This window comes from Psammomys obesus, unplaced genomic scaffold, assembly GCF_907164565.1.
Source record: "Psammomys obesus unplaced genomic scaffold, mPsaObe1.curated_primary_1811, whole genome shotgun sequence".
In the NCBI taxonomy this organism is placed as follows: Eukaryota; Metazoa; Chordata; class Mammalia; order Rodentia; family Muridae; genus Psammomys; species Psammomys obesus.
In genome coordinates, this window is record NW_026587216.1 from 36941828 (window position 1) to 36963271 (window position 21444).

Consider the following 21444-nt stretch of genomic DNA (forward strand, 5'->3'; position numbering starts at 1 on the left):
GTCTGTTTTCTTCTGGAAGTTTCAATGTTTCAGGTCTTCAGCTAAGGTTGGTTGTATATTTTGGTTTGATTTTTATACAGCGTCGGAAATAGATCTGGTTTCACTTTTCTACGTGGATATCCAGTTTTAGAAGCAACATTCGTCGAAGGAGCTGTCTTCTCCAGCGTCATTTTCTGTGTACTGGCATCATGCTCTTTTGGTTACTACAGCTTTGCTGTGTAATTGAGACCAGATATTGTGACGCGTCAGTTTTGTTATGTCTGCTTAGCACGGCTTTGTCTTGTCAGAATATTTTGTGTTTCAATATGAGTTTAAGGAAAAGTTTTTATATCTCTGTGAAGGATGTTATTAGAATTTCATTGAGGGAGTCACTGAACTTTTATATCAAAAGGCAATAACACCATTTTCACAGTATTCGTTGTATTGACCCATGAACTTTGGGAAGTTCTCCACCAGTAAAGAAAAGAATTACCTACAGGGATGACTTCTGTGTAGTCCCCTCCTTTCCATCTGTTCTATATGCTCTATCAGTTTTTTGATTGCTTATTTTCTCTCATCCCTTACATACCCACCAGTCCTCACTTTCTCAAAGCTATCTTTTGCCTTTTTAACCAAGCAGCCATTACCTCAGTAATAAAAGCTGATTGCGAACTTGAAAAAAAAATTAAAAAATTTTCTTTTTTAATTTTGTGCTAAAATTTTGTTTTAAAGTATAGATTTTTCATCTCTCTTTAATGGCTATTTTTATGTGTTTTGTAATGGGAGTGTTCCCCCCCACACTGATGCTTTTATAAATGGGAGTATTTTCCTCCCTGATTTTTGTCTCAGTAAGTTCACTATTGGTGTTTACAAAGTCTTGAATGTTTATTTTACATCCTGCTACTTTATTTAAAGTGCTTATCAGATCTAAGAGTATTCTGAATAGAGTCTTTTTATCTATCTATCTATCTATCTATCTATCTATCTATCTATCTCTCTATCTTTTAGTTTATTTACTTTACATCCCAATGGTACCCTCTTTCTCTTCCCTTCCATTCCTCTTCCCCTCTCCCTTTTCCCCTGAATAGAGTCTTTTAGTTTTTAAGTATAGGTTTATCTCATCTGCAAGTAAGGTTATTTTATTTCTTCACTGCTATTTGTAATAGTTTTATTTCTTCTTGGCTTTCTCCTCTTGTAATGAAATTAAGCACCATGTTAAATAAGCATGGAGAGAAGGGACACACTTGCCTTGTTCCTGAATATAGAAGAGAAGTTTTCAGGTTTTCCAAATTTATTATAACATTAGCTAGAGGGTTTTTTTTTCATATAGACTTAATTGTGTTGTTTATTATGTCATTCTTTTTCTAGTTTCTTCAGTGTTTTTTTTTTTTTTAGCTGATTAAGTAAAAGACAAAATAAAACAAACAAAGAAAAACCATTTACGTTCTTGCAGGTAGAATGCTATATGCTGGTAATCTCTAGTCATACTTCAAAATTCAAGGATGTTAAATTCTCTCATCAGTTTTCTGTATCAGTTGAGATGATCATGTGATTCTTACCCTCAGTTTACTTACATGCTGTGTTACATTTTTTTTTGTTTACATATGTTGTTCCACCTTGCATACTTACAACAAGAGTAAATTGATCATGGTGTATGATTTAGTTAGGTTTTTCTTGCTATGACCAAAAGCCACTTGAGGGGAAAAGGGTTTATTTGGCTTACTTATCCTGACTCATAGTGCACTGGAAGACATCGAGCAGGAACTCTAGGAACCTGGAGGCAGACACTAAACAGAGACTATGGAGCAATGCTGCCTACAGATTTGCTTCTCCTAGCCTGCTCATTTGGCTATTTTTTTATATGCACCTGCCCAATGATGCCCTCCTACATCAAGCAGCAGTCAAGAAATGGTCCCACAGACTTTATTACAGTCCCATTGGATGAGTTCCATTCCTCAACAAACCTTCCCTGCTCCTAGATGACTAGCTTGTGTCAAGTTGACAAAAAGACTAACACGGAGTGTGAATATTTGCATCTATAGTTGTCAGGAAAATTGAGCTATGGTTTTCTTTTTTTATTGTATCCTTATGTTGGCAATACTGACTTCACAGAACCCATTTGGTGGTCTTCCTTCCTTTTTTATGGAATAGTTTAAGGAGCCCTTGGTGTATTAGTTCTTTAAAATCTTACAGAACGTGGGAATGAATCCATCTGGTCCTGTATATTTCTTTAATGAGAACTTTTTATTAGTGCTTCAATATTGTTGTATTTTATGGTCTTGTTAACATCTTGTTGTTTTAATTTTGGTAAGTCATATGTATATAGGAATTTATCCATTTTCTAGACTTTCCTTTTTATATATAGGATTTCAAAGAATTCTCCTCTGGATTTATTTAGAATCTGTTGTAATGTCCCCTTCCACTTAAAATTTATAACTTGAATACTTCTCTTCCTTTTGCTTAGTTTGGATTACAATTTGTACACATTGTTTATATTTTGAAGAAATGAGTGTTTGTTTGTTTCTTTGTACTGTTCTTTTAGTCTCTAGTCTCTATTTCATCAACTTCTTCCCTGATTCTTATTATATTGTCACTTATCTTATTTTTGGATTTGGCTTGGTCTTATGTATATTTTTTAAGACCTTGTGGTACACCATTAAGTTATTTATTTGAATTTTTTTCTGAAGCATCTATAGCTAAAATCTCTTCTTGTAGAACTGCCTCAGTGGAATCTCAGAGATTCTGGTAGTTTGTGCCTTCATTTTCACTTCCCTCCAGGAATTTGAAAAAATTTGTTCTTTATCTTCAATGACTCACCAATCACTCAAGAATGTTTTTGTTTTTGTTTTTGACTCATGGAGAGTTGTTTCTTTTTCTGTTTATTTCTAGTTTTATTCTGCTAGGTTACGATAAAGTAAAGAAATTATTCCAGTTCTTATGTAAAGACATACTTTATGTCCTAAAATGTGATCTATTTAGAACAAATTCTAAATGTTGAGAAGAATCTGCACTCTGAAGTTTTCTCAGTATACCATTCTGCAGATATCTGCTAAGATGTCTATTTGCTCTATGGAGCGTTTTAAATCTCATCTCATCATTGGCTTTTCTTGTTTGGATGATGTAGCCACTGATTAGAGTGGGGCAGTAAGGTCACCTACTCTTCCTGCACCTGGACTTGTCGCTTTATGTCAACGAGTGCTTGTTTTAAGAGATTGGGTGGACCAACGTTCAGTGCATGTATTTGCAATTACATTTTATGGTGGTTTGTTCCCTTCTGTAATGTCTCTTCTGACTAATTTTGGTTTGAAGTCTGTTCTGTCAGCTTTAACATAATTTCTCCTGCTTGGTATTGGCTTTCATCTGCTTAATGCCTTGACCTCCATGCCTCCTTAGCCTTCTGTGTGTGTTTTTTCTGGTGAGATGTGAATTTTATAGATAGCACATAGTTGGACATTTTTTTTTTAAAATCTGTCTTTTAATTAGATTATAAATACCTTCATATTTAAGGTTACTATAGAAAGTATTTGCTGATTCCTGCCATTTGGGCGTTTGCTTCCAGTTTGCTCCAATTAGGCTTTATTTTTCTTTCCTACTTATGTAAGAGATTTGCTGGCTTACTGAACTAGTTATAATTGATTCTCTTCTTGTCGTCATTTATCTATTCTCCTCATGGGAAATTCATCCTTTTCTTGCCCTCATGGGGGATATTGCTTTTACCCCTCCTCTATGTGTAGAATTCTTTAGATATCTTTTGCAGTTATAGCTCAGTGGTCGTGGATTGTTATAGTCTGTGTTCATCCTGAAACACCTTTATTTCTCTAAAAGTTAACTGTCCCAGTTTATTTCTCAGTTGCTTTGATAAAACAATGACTCACAGCAGCTTTAGGAGGAGAGAGTTTATTTCACCTGACACTTCCACGGAACAGCCTATCACCGAGAGAAGTCAAGATAGGAACTTGGAGGCATGTCCTTAAGCACAGACCGTGGAGGCATGCTGCTTACTTGCTTGTTCCCACGACCTTCTCCTCCTGCTTTCTTATACGGAACAGGGCCACCTGCTCCTCATTTTGGCAGCAACCAAAATGAGCCTGGACTATTGGTCATTAGTTAAGAAAATGACTCACAGACTTGCTCACAGACCATCTGACGGAGAGTTCCTCAGCTGGGCTTCCCTCCTCTCAAAGGACTTTAGTTTGGGTCAAATTGACAAAAACTCACCAGCACAACCACCATAGTGGATACAATAATCACGGTTGGCAGTTATTTACTCTCAAAATTGTATTATTCAGCGATTTCCTGACTAAGTTTCTGATGAGATGTCTTACATTATTCTGATCAGCTTTTCTTTATAAGTGAGGGAAATGAATATGATCAAAACACACTGTGCACAGTTCTCAAAGGACTTAAAAAAAAAAGCCTAGCTCATGACACAGGGTGGGCCTTGAGTTGAATTGAGTATGCTTAGAGAAAATCTCCTTGTGATTTCTCCATAATGGGTTTAGCTATTTCACTGACTACCTGTCCTCCCTCCTCCTCCTCCTCCTTCCCTCTCTCTGAGTTGTTTGTGTGTGTGTGTATGTGTAGCTCCACTTGATTTCACTTCTCTAAAGAGATATTGCATCTGTATTACACAATTCACAACTCACCTTTCTGCTGACCCCTGGGCCCATTGCAGAATGTCAGTGTCAACCCTGATGGTGTCTCTGAGTGAGCGCAATGATACACATCAGTCTCACCCCAGGTCCGTCATTGGCTGCTGAGTAGATTGTGGATAGCACAGTTGATTGTCAGAGGGAGAATTTCCACCATTGTTATTTAAAATCCTTTTGGACCTAAAAGGGAACTGGCGACATTTCCCTTTCCTTTCGCATTTCGGCATGCTCTTCCCCAAATGACTCTGGCTTTGCCTGTGAATGTGGTAAGCTACCACACACAGTGAGCTCTCATTCTCTGCCACACATTCAGTGATGGTGGTAAACATGTGTGGCGCATCATTTAATATTAAAGAAATCCAACCATTTGGTTCTGGGGAATAGAAAAGCATTAAAATCACACTTAACACGTATTCGATGTTAGTTCAGTAAGAAAGGTCATTGAGAAGAACCATTTTTCATCTGAAGGACCACCTAGCATGTGTTCAATTGATTTTACTCTCGACAGTGGAAAACCCCAGACAATAAATAAATCGTATTGGTCACAACCCCGACTTTGACAAGCTTCAGCACGTCTATACTGTTTCCTCAGTATATTTTACAGATGAGAATGTCCATGTACCAACCACTTCTGAGGCCAGCCATTGTCATGAGTGTTGCACGGTTGTTTATACCAACACTGATTACTAACATTAGTCACACAGAAATATGGCTCCCCTGGATGATTTCAGACTTCCCATCAAATTCTGGTTCCTGAAAACAGGAACCAGAGAATAAAACTTTCCCCCTGATATGCTGCTTATCTCTGGTATTTTGTCACAGTGACAGAAAGCTAACACAAACACGCCAATAAATTGTATATTTCTAGAAAGAGGCTAATGTTGGAAGATGATCGACATGTTCAGGTGCTGAGAGAATTGGATAGTTTCATTCAACTCCTTAGGACTCCCATTTTTGTTCCCTATTGAGTAAACCATGACTCAAGTCATCTGCCTTTCTTTATCTTTTAATAAAGTCAGGTTTTTTAACATATATAATCACCCCAAAATATTATCCAGTGACTTTCATTTTATTCTGCTTTTCAAAATTCAGATACAAGAGGTATTTGTATCACTAATCTTGTGTCATGTGTTTTTGACTTATTTGGAATGGCCATACAGCTACCCTACAAAAAAAACTCAGGGGTGACCTTTCTACCTATGGATTGTCACATGGAATCAGTAAATGCACTGTCACAGTTGTTCATATATCATTGCCCCTCTCCCTTTCACCACACTGTTTACCGGGCATGATTCCAGTGGAGACTCCCCGAAAGTGTAATGAGTTTTTGCCACGTTTGAATAGTATGAGTTTTCTAAGACTAAAATTTGAATTTCACTTAAAACATCTGATATGGGGCAGTGTGAGAACCTGTTAAAGCCGCAACTTCTTATCACACCAGTGAGCAGACAGCCACAGCTGAGCTCACCAGTGAACAGGTACAGGGACGCTGCAGTTATCAGAGTCTGATAACTAAATACAAGGTTCTTTTTAGAACTAGAGCATGGGATTCACTCTCTCATCCTGTGTGCACTCTTCGCATCAGTGAAGATGTGGAGTAACTGAGCCGTCAGTCCATCAACAGATAAGTGGACCTGTGTGTGTGTGTGTGCACGTGTGTGTGTGTGTGTGTGTGTGTGTGCGCGCACATGCATGCCCCTCACATTATTACTCAGGCTCTCTTCTTCTGTAAGGTTTGTAATTCTGTTTTTGCCCTTCACATATAAAGCATACCCCCATGGAAAGCCAAATCTGCTGATTCTGTTCCAATACTAATGCTTTGTATAAGTCATAGGACAGCCTTTTCTGTCTCTTTGAGACAATGTAGACCAAGACTAATAAACTACTCAGTGGTTCTGCAAAGATAAAATCTTGTTTTCTACTCTGTTGCGAACATAGGACTGTGTGGAGGGTAGGATGGGGTAGGAATGAAAACTGTTAAAGCAACAACATGGACAATACAAATGGACAATTTTGTCCATTTGTATTCCCCCTAACTCACCATGTCAGAAAACGCCTACCTGACATTATTCTGACAAGCAGGAATACAATCAAATTTCAAACCTGTGATGTTTTAGAATCTGCATCAGAGTCTCAGCTCACATCTTCAATGATCAACCACCTTTGCAGGCATGGCAGCTATGATGTTCATCTCTGTGAGTATTGTATTTTCTGCCATGATGTCACCAACAATGTTTTAACAAATTCTAACTGTAGAGCACAAAACTCTACCCTGTGTAGGAGGAAGGAGAACTTTGTAATGAGCTCAAGCCAGAGCATTTCCTCCCAGGAGCAGTTACCAGAGTAACAGGCACTCTGATCTGGACTTAAAGGAAGAATATTAGTGCTGTGTTACCGGAGTTCTCAGTTGCAAAGTACCCTAACACTGGGACTAGAGGGGCCATCGCAAAGCCTTCTCTCCAAGCAGGATAGTATGTTTACTGTAACTGGGTGCATTTTCTAAATTCTTAAATTACCCAATGATTGTTATTATGCAATGACGACATCACTGGGCTGACTGGTCTCTGACGTTGAAAGGAAAGACACTTGCAAGGAAAATGTAGATGCTCCTTGGGATCTATAGAGATGTGCTCTAAGGATACCAGAACATTCAAGTGCTCAAGTCCCCGATGTAAAATGCTAAAGCGTGTGTATATGAGACACTCACATCCTCCTGCATAATTTAAAGCATTTCTGGGACCTATAATACCTACAATGGTGTAAATATCTCATAATTGCTCTACTGAATTACTTAGGAAAGTAAGTACAATGATAAGAAACAGTTGATGAATTTTCATTACAAATGTGTTTTAATGAATATTTTCAATCAACAGTTGGCCAAAATGACAAGGGCAGAAATGCACAGATGTGACAGGTTGACTTTAGAATAGTTAGAGAACTATTGTAGTCTAACTTCACGATTCAGAGAAGGGACCCTGAGCTTCGAGTGGGCAGTACAGACGAAGTGCAAACAGGAGAGTGAAAATGCCATGCCACACTTAGTTAAATCACAGATTTTTTTTTTTAAAACATGATAAACCAGGCAAACTTGGTAAAGCTCTTTGATAACACCAACAGCGGTTTTCATCAAGTATTATTTCCACAGATGCTACTGCAAGATAATCAAAAAGAACACATCTGACTTTGGTAGAAAGTCCTTGTTTCTCTTGCTGATTCTATCATTTGAAGCTTCCAAAGCTGAAGGCTTTCATGATTAAGCACATATTATCCTCCTGGAAGATATTTCTTTTTTGGCAGATGAGATAATGGAACAGATCCACGACGTGTCAAGAGGAGTTACTGTGTCATTAAAAAGCCCTTAGCACAATGTTTTTCTCTTTCCATGCTGGTTGAAAAGATTTGAATGCAGAAGCACAGATATAACAATAACAATACAAAACCCAAATTGTCCATGGAAAAGCTTAAACCAAGTTAAAATTTTCCATTTGCCAAATGTTCTTCAGGCAATTTAAATGTAATTCAAAACAGGCATTCAGTAGCCACAGATGTGTGTTGTATCAAAATGGTCTTTGTCTTGGTTGCATACAGCCAATTTCTTTCTGAAGATGATTGTAAAAATTACCTCTATTACCACAGAAGAAAGTATGCACAAATTCAATTATAAAATTTATACAATTAAGTTCTTTTCTTATTAACCCTGGAAAAGTATTTTCGCTCTTTCAAAGTTAGGAACAGTTCTAGAAAGGTCTTTTGCAGTGCTAGGTGAGTCAGTTTCGTTCTGGGTCTCTGAATTTAAAAAGTAACAAGAAATCCCTCTCGCTTAGGGGAACATGCAGAAGAGCTGCTTTGCTCATTGTACTGCCAGGCTCTCACCACACTCTGTATCCACTACAGAACAACACCAGACAGTAACTATTTATCAAGGGATGCTTACCATGGACAGATGCTGCGCTGCCCCCTTCAGGGTGCTCACTTGAACGCTGGAGGAACTGTACTGAACTTGAGAGTTTATGGTTTGGGAGACAGACAAACAAAGGAAGTCATGAAAGGTTTTTTGGGAAGCATTGGATGTTAATAGAAAGTTTTTGTTATCATGCAAAATACATACTCTGAGTCCTCTATTTAGCACCTCTGGGCCTATGTAGACATCATTTTTGATAAGGCTCCCACCAGAGAAAGGTCTAGAGAGGAAGCTCAATGGGGAACTTCTCTGTCCTGAAGCTTCTGGGTTCTCAGGAGAGGTCTTCCGAGCCCCATCATTCTGTAGTCTTGTGCCCCAATGCACAGAGGGCATTGCTGGTGTTTCTGTAACTGTAACTCATCTGACTATAATAAATGGCATAAGATCTTTAGAATACACCTCACAGGGCTGAGAATTCAGAGAGATTTTATGTGTAGACATTTAGTACAGCACCTGGCACAGAAGAAATACTCAGTAAATAATGGCAGGTGGTAGCGGCAGCAAGATCAGTGGCATCAAGTTCCATTCTTAGTTTATAGAAGGACACCTGGCATCCAGACAGTATGAATTTGGAAAATGAATGAGTTCTAGCACAGCTAGGAGTACACAGAGAAACCCTGTCTTAAATAATTAAAAAAACAAACAAACAAACCAAAACCAACAACAACAAGAAAAGAAAAGAAATTATGAGGCCTACTTAAGCTTTCCAGTGGCCTTCTATTTCCATTCTAGAGCCTGTCTTACACTATCAAATGGGAAGTTACCATTCTCTTCCATTTTGCCCCTTGTATTCCTCTGGTGAACATCTGAAAGTTAATACTGGCAGAGAGCTAAGCATTTTTATGCTGTATATGTTCTGGGTTGTTTGTAGTGAACAAATCAGGGATTTCCAGATACAGTGAGCTTCGCCTCCTAGAGCACGCACATATGCCAGGTGGTTTTTGGGTATGGGATGTGAACTCTATGCCCGAGGCAGCTGTCTTCTGCAGCAATCACGTTAACCCCATCTACAATTCAGAGATTGCACAACATAATACGGTTGGAGCATGTCCACATTAACCAGAGAGGCAGGGCCCCAGATAGCTGGACAGGCTCCAGATACTTCCCAGTGACTTCTGACCGAAATTACTAGAACTAGGTGCTGGATGGGACCTCTCACTCTGATGCCTCTGTTGATAGTTTGAGCCCGTGTGCCATGTTCAGTAGCAAGGCCCAGGGTGTGGCTCTGAAGCCTACAAAGGAGGTATAGCTGCTGGCATGTAAACATCTGTTCTACAAATACTTGATGAATGAATGGCGAAAGAAATTGGAGAATAAATAGACAATCAGGGTGAGTGGGGGCTCATTGTCGTATAACTCTCCAGAAGACATTAATGGAAACAAAATACCAGAAAGTAACTCCTAAATTTTTAGCATTTCCAGGCAAGACTGGCTGAAAGAGAGAAAAGGGGGTTCATCAATTGGCTCCTGAAAACCTTTACATATAGAATCCGATCCCCTGTGAGTTAGTTTTATTACGGTTGTTTTAGCCAGGAAAAAAAGCTTAGTATGTTTTTAAAAGGATATTTCCAAAGAAATTGCCTGAATACAAGACAAAGAACAATTGACCCTATCACACACCATCACATCTCGGATTTTTGGGCAACATCTCAAGAAATGTCTACAATCACCAGAGTATTCTTGCAAAAACTTGAGGCTAAAGCCTACACTACTTGGCCCAGCCTTTTGCTTCTAGGCCACAAACTTGCTGTCCTAGCAACTGCTGAGATTTGTATAGGAAAAATAGTGGCCAAAAGTTTGACTCTCATATGGGCTAGATCTCCTGCATGGATTATTTTGCTCATGCACAGCACCTGCCAGCACTATGAAGTCTAGCCAGTAAGCGGGAATGCTCTAGTCCAGTGCTAGTGTGATTTCCCCATGTTCTGACTCAAGTGTGTGATGCCTTCAGGAACAGTGCCTTGCTGTCAAGTTCTAGAGGTTGAGAAGCAGCAATGACAATTGTCTGTAATGTTTTGGGGGTTTATGGGACCCCACTGGCCAACAACTCAAAAAAGGTAACTCATTCCTGGGACTGGGATTTTTAATTTGTTAATTCTGGCTGGGATATTTTCCCCCAGTTATAACTCCATTTAAACTCTTTTTATATACGTACATGTTTATATTTTAGGAAGCTTCAGTGGTTACAGGTTTCCATGTGGGTTTTTTTTAAAGAACTTAAGTGTTAGTTACCCATTCCTCACCATACCCTCCCCTGCTCTACCACATTGAATCCCTTTAGAAGGTGTTGGGGACAGTAACATGCAGAGAGCTGTCTGGCCCCGTTGATAACAGCAGCCTCTGTAATGCATTCTGAAAACCCACCTGAGGATGCTTCACATTCACTTTTTCTACGAGTAGGAGGAATACAGGGAGGCTACAGGAAAAGAGTACAGTAAATACGGGAGCCAGTGATGGTAGTCCATATTTTACACAACTCTCACTGTGCCAGACTTCTTAGCGCTGTCTGTGTGGTGGGTTTCTTCACAGCGGCCCCTTTATCAACACATGGACAATATGCTGCACGTAGACCTGCAGCAGCTGTTACACATGAGGCCACTGGAATTTTTCTCTTCCACACTAATGGCATGAGACCATGACCCTGTTTATGTCACTGGCTCAAGCTTTGTTACCCAGCACATGACTCTGCCTAATCCTGGGACAGTAGGAAGCTTACAGATTAGCCCAACAGCAACCAGTTTTAAGGAAACACTGCACCTGAACCAAGTAGTTTATTGCAGTGATAAAAACAGACTTGATATTATACATTAAATACAGTATTATCGTGCATTATAATTGTATTTAATATAATTATGTAGCATGTTACTTTGCATATATTATATACACATATAATATATACATGCAATATATATTTGAAGATGACAGAGACAGAGCTCTTGAAAGAATTTCTAGGACTCATAAAAGTATGAACTGGCCAAGATCTACTGAATGTATTTTGGAATTTTAGGCATGGTTCTGTGGATAACTAGGCCTTTTTTTTTTTTTTACACATCAAAGATTTCTTCTTACCCCAATTGGTTTTTATTCAAACAAAGTGCAGTATCGATGAGTGAGACCCTGCTGATCACATTGGAGTGAATTTGTGGGAACAGGATTGACGTGCACACACGTCCTGGGCTCCTTATACTGAACCCAAGGCCTTGGCATGTCAGGCTAGTATTCTGCTTTGTACTCCAGTTCCAGAAGGTGATTTTAAAGTCCCTGTCCATGGTCTTTCCGAAAGAGTAGGACACACATGATTCCTGCAAGTCCTTAGGTTGCAAGACCTCAGTGAGGGCATTCATGTTTTAGGATATTGTATTTTGTACTATAAAGAGCCAGAGTTAAATCAGTAAGTTTTTTTTTTTTAAACTAAATATAATCAAAGCAATTGAAAAATCTCCAAACAAGAAAAGCTCATTGGTGGAAATTTTGGTCATGTTTATTTTTTTCACCTTTGTCCTATGAATTACTTTATGGTATAGTTTTTGTTTGTTTGTTTTTTGCTTTTTGGGGTGTTTTTTTTTTTTTTTTTTTGAGTCATAGATGTAGTTGGTTCCTAATCGTCTACTCGCTTTCCACCCCTCTCCCCCAATGCTGGGTAGGAGAGAAAGAAGGTTAAGAAGGGAATGGGACATAGTCCTCTTTACTTCTTGTAGCTGGTTAGGGCCATCGGGTTAATTTTGGGACAAAACCAATCTCGGTCGTCAGGATAGCCAGCCATCCAGGTAACCAGCAAACCAGCAAACGCAGCAAGCAGTTTTCTGTCCAGCTCCTCCAAGCTGCCACATATTCTCTCTTTGGGCTCTTGTATTCATACCCCTCAGAGTCCTCAGACTTCAACTAACTCCAGCTGGCAAAGACCACGCCCCTTCATGAGGCAATCATTAGCTGTGGACGAACAAAAATTCCACACCTGGGATTAAAACAAAAACATGTTTATATAATATAACTGATTTTTAAAAGAAACCAAAACCTCCATTGCACACGGATGTATACATATATATATATATATATACATTTGTTTTCTTATTTTTATTTTCCCCCTCGAACAATACATCCTAACCACAGCTTCCCCTGATTCCACCCCTCCTAGCTCACTCTCACCACCCCTCTTCTATAGGGCCATTCCCCTCCATTTCCTCTTTAGAAAAGAACAGAGAACAGTATAGACACAGTAAGACAAAACAAAGCCCAGTAGGAGGAAAAGATTCTCAAGAACAGTCAAAAGAGCCAAAGAAACACAGATTGTAGGAGGAGGGTTTTGTGCCTGGGTTGGTGTCTCTTTCCATAATCTGCAGAGTACCTTCCCATGACAAAGAGACTAAAAAACAGGGCTGAAGGATCGAAGCCAGCACCCGTTCAACCTCTCTGTGTTCAGTGAGCTATGTGGGAGTTGTCCTCATCAATGGGACCCTACTGTCAGCTTTCAGAGAGTGACCTTCTCTCCTAGCATCAGCTTAGGTTGTTTGGAATCTTCATGGAACCTCCTCAGCCAACAACTGAACCAAATACAAACCAGTCCTACTACTAGAAGCCTTGCTTGGCATAAAAAAAAAAAAAAAAAAAAAAAAAAAAAGGCCAGTTCAGACTCTATTACTATTGTCTTCTCTAAGGTCACCCTCATAGATTCCAGAAAGTTTCCACTGTACTAGATGTCCACAGCTCTCCCAAGTGCCCCCCAATTCCAACTGTCTCTCCCTACCCCCTCATGTTATCTCTCCCCCTCAACATCTGATCCTGCCTTCTCCCATCCCCACCTGCCCTTAGTCTGCCCACAGAATACATTCTATTTCTCCAACTGTTCAAGACCTGGAAAACGGAAGTATGGTATAGTTTCCGGCTTGTGGTAAGGATCATATAAACATCTAATTAATGTCTGCAATGATTGAATCTGCTTCTCTTTCCTTTAATACTTGATACTTCACAATGGTGGTGTAAGCTAGGCTTGGTATCACAAACCAGCAATCCCAGCTATTTGGAAGGTTGTGGCAAGAGGATTACAAATTGACAGCCTGTCTAGGCTGTAGAATGAGTTCAAGGCCATCTTGATAGTTTATAAAAATAAAAATTGAAAAGACCTGGGGTGTAGCTCATTGATAGAGGATCCATGTATCCTATGTGAGGACCTGCAATTAAAAAAAAGAAAAACAGTGTGGCTACCAGACTCTTGTAGCCTCTGTCAGTCTTTCCGTCCTCAAGTCTCATGACTTGAAAGTAAAATCGAGAAGCAGCATTTGTTTGATCTTTTGTCTGTGTCTGTGAGAAGTTTTCCTGGAGTCTAAGACTCTGGCTTTGCTGTGGAAGCTGAAGGCTTTCTACCACCAGAGGAAGAGTTAACAAAAGCAGTCTTGTAATTGTGTTAGCCAAGGATTTTAAGTAGAGAAAGCTTCATCCCTCCAAAGTGTTTTGAAGAAGAGACATATTGTTGATTTGTTCCACATTGGACAACTAATATAAACAAGCAGACTCCTGTCTTTTGTCATATGTCAGGCATTCTGTCCTCTATAAGAATAGAAACTTCGTTGAAAAACACATCTGGTTTCTGAGCTCAGGCCTGTCCATCAACAAAGCAGACGATCTGAAAGCACCAGAAGGTGGGGCCGTACATTGGGCTACAGGCATTTTTCCAATCTGTGGCTGCCAAGTAAAAGCAGACTAGTCTTTGTGAATGGGGGAGATAATAACCAGTGCTGGAAGAGAAAGCTGAACTGCAGAGAAAGAACCACTGTGGAAGGGTAAGCATGTGATGATTGTAAAGGCAGTGGAGTTAGCAATAGGGAAAGGCTTATGGGAGAGGATGGGTTTTTGGGCTGTAGAAAAGCAAAGATCCCCATCAAGGGAAGTGTGCACTGTCCGGCCTCTGTGGGCAGCCTCTGCTGGCACACAGTCCTGGAGGAGGGTGCAGGCAGCGTGTTCTCACCCTGTGTGAGGAAAAGGATTCAGACTGACATGTTTTATTCATGCAGCACTATTTCTGAAAAGCTAAAAGTAACCTTCAGGGCCTTATCAATTTTAAAAAGACAAATCTTTTCTGCAGACTTTTTGGAAGCTGATGGGACTATTCACAATTTTAAATATTTGTTTTTGTTAAAAAAAAAAAAAGTGATTGCTATCCAGTACGACTGCTAGTTTCTTCTTCCCTTGATCTGTAGGAAATTATTCAAGGACCAAAGTAATTACTACACCTGGGATTATAAATTATCAAAGCATATTCAAACTTGATCTCTCCTTTATTTTAAGCATAAATTAGAGATACTTAACAGTTGTATGAAAGGAAGCAAAGTCTCTGTCCACACATTTGCTCAGTTTGGCTCAATGAGAGAGAAAGAAGACAGAAGTAGTACTACTGTGTTAAAAAATATACAGACACCAACAAAAGAAAAAGGATACAATTCATTGCTAATGCACTGATATCTCATACCCAAGTAAAACCTCCAGTGACGGGAATGGGTTGCGTCTTCTTGAGTCATTGGCAAAAGAGGCCCCACAGACCCCAAGAACATGATAGGCTTTTGACAAGGCCGTTGATTATTCTCCCAGACCTGATGGTACGGCCATATTGCTGCTGATGCAACTGCCTTATATCATCAAACGTAGTGAAACTGAGATGGTACTCTGCTTGAAGTCCCAGCCCTTTTGACGAGCATTTGTGGTGCTGAAAGGTACATTGAATGTTACCAGAGGAGAAGCCCAACCACTGATATCACCCAGCTACAGACTTTACAACCTACCACAGTAGCTTGCAATGGCGACCCAATATTGTGGAAATAACCAACCACTTTTTTACTTAGATAGGCTAACTCCAGGAAGTAGAACCTGTGACTGACACTGCTAAAGTGGCCAAGACTAGATAGGTCGTGGGTCCTCAGGCAAAACTACTACTATTGTTCTGCTAAAGTATCAAAGTAATAAAATGACTCCTAGTGACATTTCTTTTATATTCATAGATCAATGAGTCAACCTTCATCAGAGAAAATTCTTATGTTAGCTGGGGATGGACACAGACTCAGGACTGTGAAATGTGCCAAGAGTGAGAGAATCTTTTAAATTGAAAATAAATTTTTTCATATAATATGTTCTTACTATGGTTTCTCCTGTTCCAACTCTTCCCAGATCCTCTCCATCTCCCAATCCACCCAAATCTATACCCTTTTTTGTTCTTATTAGAAAGCAAACAGTCATCTAAAGAAAAAAATAAGATAAAAACAAACAAACCTGAATTGGAAAAAACAAACAAACAAACAAACAAACACCAATCAGGAAAAAAATCCAAAAAGTCTTGTAAATCTGTGTTTATACATGAAAAGGATTAAAGAAATTATAATAAATTTAATTGCTACCTCATTCTGGCTTTAACTATCTGAAATATATACTTTTTTTTAAAATTACATGTGGAACAGGCTTAAACACTATTGTATTTAGGTCCTTCCCCTCACATTCCGAAAAGTATTCATTGTGCTCTCAGAGGATAGATGTGTTGTAGAAACAAATGTGAAACAGTTGATATACTTAAACTGATTATCTTTCTATTTGGCTTTCGAATGAGGTGTGATGGCCGTTCTTGGTGGTCAACTATATCTGGGATCAACTAAAATGCAAATGACTGGGCACAGCTGGGAGGGATTTCTGCTTTTGTTTTAAATTAAGTCATTTGAAGTGATCTGGATCTTTAAGGTGGGAAGACACACCTTTAGCTCAGATCTTTTCAGGTGAGAAGATTCACCTTTAATCTGGGCCACACCCTCTTCTGGCAGCCTATATAAAGGATATTAAAGCAGGAAGCCCTCTCTTCTTCTGCTTGCTCTTGCTAGCAAGTCCATTCCTTCACTGTCATTAGAGCCTACCTCTTCCTGATTCTGATGACGAGAATGTATACATTTATGTATCTATATATGTACATATGTGTGTGTGTGTGTGTGTGTGTGTGTGTGTGTATTGAAGACCAGTTGAGACTTGTGAACAACTATTGTATTCCTGGACCGCTGTTTGTATGCAGCCATTGTTGGACTAGCTGGATCACAGCCTCTAAGCCATTCTTACAAATATCCTTTACACAAATGTTCATTCTGTAACTTCTGTTTCTTCAGAGAAGTCTGACTAATATGTACTAAAAGGAAGGGTTTTTCCCCATTCTGTGACAATGCAGCTGATAGTTAAGAAATACATGGGGAAGAACATGTGCTCGTTAGGATGATGATATTTTCCTTGCCACAACCTGCCAAGGAAGAATTATAAAACCCACTTTAGAAATGTTTGCTTGGTAGAACTATGCACCCTGCCCACAGTTACGACAGGATAGAAAGAGCTGGAGAAGGTGAGCAAAACAGGGACCTTCTAACCAGCTAGCCTGCTGCCCCGAATGCATCCAGCCAGCTCAGCCAATCGCTTGCCTGATTTATATTTACATTGTATAAATTGGTGGCTTAATTAAATGTTCTGGATGATAGGATTATATTATTTTGGACTGACAGATTTTTAATTAGAAAATGATAAAAGACTTAAATCAACTTTTAAGGTTGTTTTCCTATTAAAAATATTTTTTTTGGGGGGGGCTGGAAGTGTAGTTCCAGGCAGCACGCACCGGGAAGCTGCCCATCCCTCCCCCATCTGCACTGGGGTCACAGTCACTCATTGCCGTGCCTGGAGTTTTGTGGTTATAATGGTCTGTACTCAAATCTTAGGTATTTATGAAGCTATCAGTTTATGAACTGAGCCGTCTGCCAAGCCCCTTGAAAATCTTACTTAAGGAAGAAAATACTCAGTTCCGAAAGAGCCAATAAAGAGCTTGTTTTTGGACTCTGCCGAAGGGAAAAAACAATGGAATGTAAAATGTTTTGTCTTGATTACCTAACTTCATTTACTAAGGAGATGATGTTTCCAGCTTCCTTGACCTTGAAGTTCACCTAATTTGAAGTTTCATTGTAATTTGAAAACATGGCAAATACATCTGTTTTGCCTACTCTATGACAGATAGCACCGGTAAATCACCCATAAAGACCAGATGTAGTCTGGAGCCCACTTCAGCACTAAGCAGGATGGCGTAGCCTTCACTCAGTGACTAATGGAAAACTCAGCGTGAGAAAAAGTTCTCCGTTGGTTTACAGCACGAGAGGAGCTGGACTGGGGAGTCTGAGGCATGCTCTCTGGGTAGCGTTTACCATGATGATTATTTTGGACTATTCTAAACAGTCAGGTTTTACATTTTTCTCTGTAATGTTCTACTTGGGGTTGTGGCCTAAAGGAGGGAAGGTTTTAGGGTGGGAGTGTCTCACCTTCTCACGGGTCCCTGCTAGGAAACTGGATAACTGAAAGGGTAAAGATGCTACAAGTTCATTTAGATTGCTGGGAGCAGTATCTTGGTTTTCCATTATTAAGCTGTTTATAGTAAGGATCATTCCTCTTCTTCAAACAACGTATCATTTTTATGTGACAGACGTATGATTTTAGAATCATTGTCTTGGGACACACTAATTACAGCCTGAGCCCCTTCTCAGACCTCCACGGGCTAAAGAGGACAAGCATCTTGAGACAAACCTTTTGGCAAACCTCAGATAACAGCTCAACCAAGGTTCCCTGGCTTATGAGTAGAAATGAACCTGTGGATTAGCATTAAATAGAAATAAATGTTCTCAGCAGGGAAGAGTCATTACCAATGAAATGCACCGGGCGTTCTGTTTACAGCGCTGTGACGGATCATGACATGTACATTTAAATAAAACCCTGTGGCTTTGGCTTCAGGCATTCATATGTGAAATATTGATTTAGCCTGCTCTTAATTTGAAATGTAAGGTGACTACAATGGAGCATGTCTATCAAGTTCACTGATGGGAAATACACAATTAGAGGCTCCAATAGGAATATGAGCAGGACTCTGAATAATATTGGGGGGATCTGGGGTACTTGGTGGCCACTTTTGTTCAGTTGGCCAGAGGGTGGATGGCTTTAGTTAGAAAGAATTTGGAACTCTTTGTTCATATCTATACCTGAATGCTAAATGCATTTTCTTTCTTGTAAACCTAAAAGCAATGTAAACATTCATTGGGATTTATCACATAGAAATCTTTCTTGTCTATTTTACCCTTATTTTCTAGTAACTGTAAACTTGTAACCTATGTGAGTGCTGATGGCTTCTCAATGCCCAGGACCCTGCCCAGTCTATAGTTGTAGCTCAGGAAATATCTGATGAATATGAATATGTTGAAGTTGGGGAAATGCTGCTCTCGTGTCAGGACTTCTCTCATTATTAATTTGCTTTAATTCCTGGACAGATATGTTTAAAAAATAAATCAATGGATTCAATTGTCTGATGGGCATGAGAGATCAGCTTTAGGCTAGGGAAGTCAGCTCACTTTCTTCTGGAGTTTTTGCACTTGTGGGAATGAACCAAGCCATTTTGAATGGTCCACAAACAAAACACTGCAAATGAGCCAGTGTTCACGCCTCTGATTTCCATGTGCTCATTATTAAACTTACTTGCCTGAGCACACACAGTTAAGCCTCTTCACAGCCAACATGTTTCTCCTTACTCTTTACAAAGGAAGTTTCTCCTTTGGAATGGTGATTGTCACATTGCCTAGAGCATACACACCCATGTGACAATCAACTCCATCATCTACACAGGGGCATTCTTGAGAGTGAAGGTCTGGGGTCTATTAACAGTCAAGTTAATAGAGTGTAACGTAGAGCCAAAGATAGCACTGTTACAGATCCTGTGCCCTTCTGATTTGCACCAGTTTCAAAAATATATGACGTTCAGCAATTGGTGAGCAGGCAAACTGAAAAAAAATTTTTTTGGTAAAATTTAAAAGCATTCTTTTTTAAGAATTTTTTTTTTAACCTGCCCTCCACCCTTGCAACCTCTCCCACCAACAGAGAAAAAATGTCTTTGTGGTAGATGTAGTGTGTCACAGTATGTCTCAGAGTATACTTTTTTGTTCACAGTTCTTTGCTTGCAAACGTTCATTGCAATGAGTCACTAGTCTGTATAAGGCCTCTGGTTCCTGCTACTCTATTAATACTAGAATCTTACTGGGACTCCTTTCAGATATCCTGCTGTTGCTCTGTGTCATGGAAATCCAGTAGTTTTAGATCTGTAGAATTAGCTTCTTCATGCCTCCAGCAGTCTATTGGAGTAGATATTGGGGTGGGCCAATTCAAAGCCTTGGATCTGGGCCTGAGAGGTATCTGAGCTAGTCAGCTCACTGGCTCTCCTGCTCTCATGTTCTTGGGGCAGGCTCACTAGCAACTCTCCACCCTCAACATTCTCCAGAGTGCTGCAGCTGGTGAGGGACATGGCCATTTCTGCCACTCTCACGACCCTGGGACCAGCTCTCCTGCCTGCCATAGGTGGCAAGGTACCCGGGAGGGGAGGAGAGCATCTCTCTTTATTTATGTCACTGTCAGTATATGAGAGGCAGGGTCAGCTCTCTTATGCCCATGACCCATAGGGATCAACACTCCAGAGTTCTCCTGCTCTCGTGACCCCAGGACTTCCACCTGCCACAGGTAGTAAGGGGTGAGGTGGTGAGGTTATCTCTTCCTTATCCACATCACCACTTGGGAGACAAGTGGTAGAGCGAACTCTTCCATACTCTTATCCTTGGGGCAGCTTGCCTGAAATTCCTGCAATGTTCAGGGCCCACTCTTTTGAGTACTGCAGCTAGCTAGGGGTGGGGCTCAGCTCTCCTGCTTTCATGCTTTCACGGCCAGCTCTCCTAGGATGCCCAGGTGAGTGGTAGGGCCAGTTCTGCATGGTCCTCAGACATCAACAAGCCTCAAGGCAGCATCCTAGACCAGGGACGTTCACCTAGCTCTGGCGGGAATGGACTCCTGCTGCAACAGGGCCATGGGCCCAGACATGGCCCCTGGTGGCAGCACAGGCCAGGACTCCACCATGGTTCAAGGTGACATCACTGGCTACTCATATCAGGCTGTTCCTCACTACCCTTGAGTCTCCAGTTCTGCCTCTCTTCATGCATACATCCTTCTGTGTCGCTTTCTCTTCCCCACTTACTTGCTCCTCTTGGTGGTACCAGGGCTCTCTGAGTGTCTGGGTTGTCTCAGGAGTGCTATGCCCCACTCACACATCAGGGCACTGGGCAGGGGTCATCTCAGGCATGGCCTGCTATCCCAGACCTGCATGGTCCTGAACTGGTGACCATCTCAGGCTGGTCTCCTGCCTGGGTCCCCTGGCACCAGTCTGGTGGTCGTCTCGGTTGCCCTGTCCACCTGAGTGGCCCATTGCAAAGGTTATCTGTCTTGGGCCCACCCCTGACAAGAGTGCCTGTCCCCCCACGGTCCCAGGCAGGGTTCTTCTAGCCTCCTGCTTGCCCTCTGACCTGGGAACCCACCAGAGCCTGCTGATTGTCTCAGGCTAGTTCCCTGTTCTGACTGGACTGGGTCCTCACTGGCTTGCTTTTTTTTTTTTTTTTTTTTTTTTTACAGGGAATGCTACGCTACTAATCATTCATGCGTATATAGCTCAGAACAGTGAGCATAGAAGTAGCCTCTCTGGTCCCTGCCACCTACTGATGCTCATGTGACAGAGCAGCCACACCTGCAATGCCTCTAGGGGAGGTAAAATCAGAATTGGTTAGGTGACTATTTCTAAAGAGCTAAAGATCTCTAGAACCCATCTTTTTGGAAGAAATGACATAGGCCCTGGGTTGAGTTTTGATGTGATTGTGCTTCCTTGGGTACCATTGTATTACACCAAGAAACCTTTCCCCAAACTATACTGTGTTTAAATTTGCTGGGAATAAATTGTCTGCCATCAGACTGTTTAGAAATCTTTATCCCGGCTGATAAAGT

General features: G+C 40.5%; 1 non-coding gene across 1 annotated transcript; it reads right to left on the minus strand.

The window, feature by feature from the left end:
• Positions 1-21080: 21080 nt before the first annotated feature.
• On the minus strand, positions 21081-21212 carry LOC129673797 (small nucleolar RNA SNORA17). The gene has a single exon (XR_008719726.1). It is a non-coding gene; the product is annotated as a small nucleolar RNA SNORA17 (small nucleolar RNA).
• Positions 21213-21444: the final 232 nt, after the last annotated feature.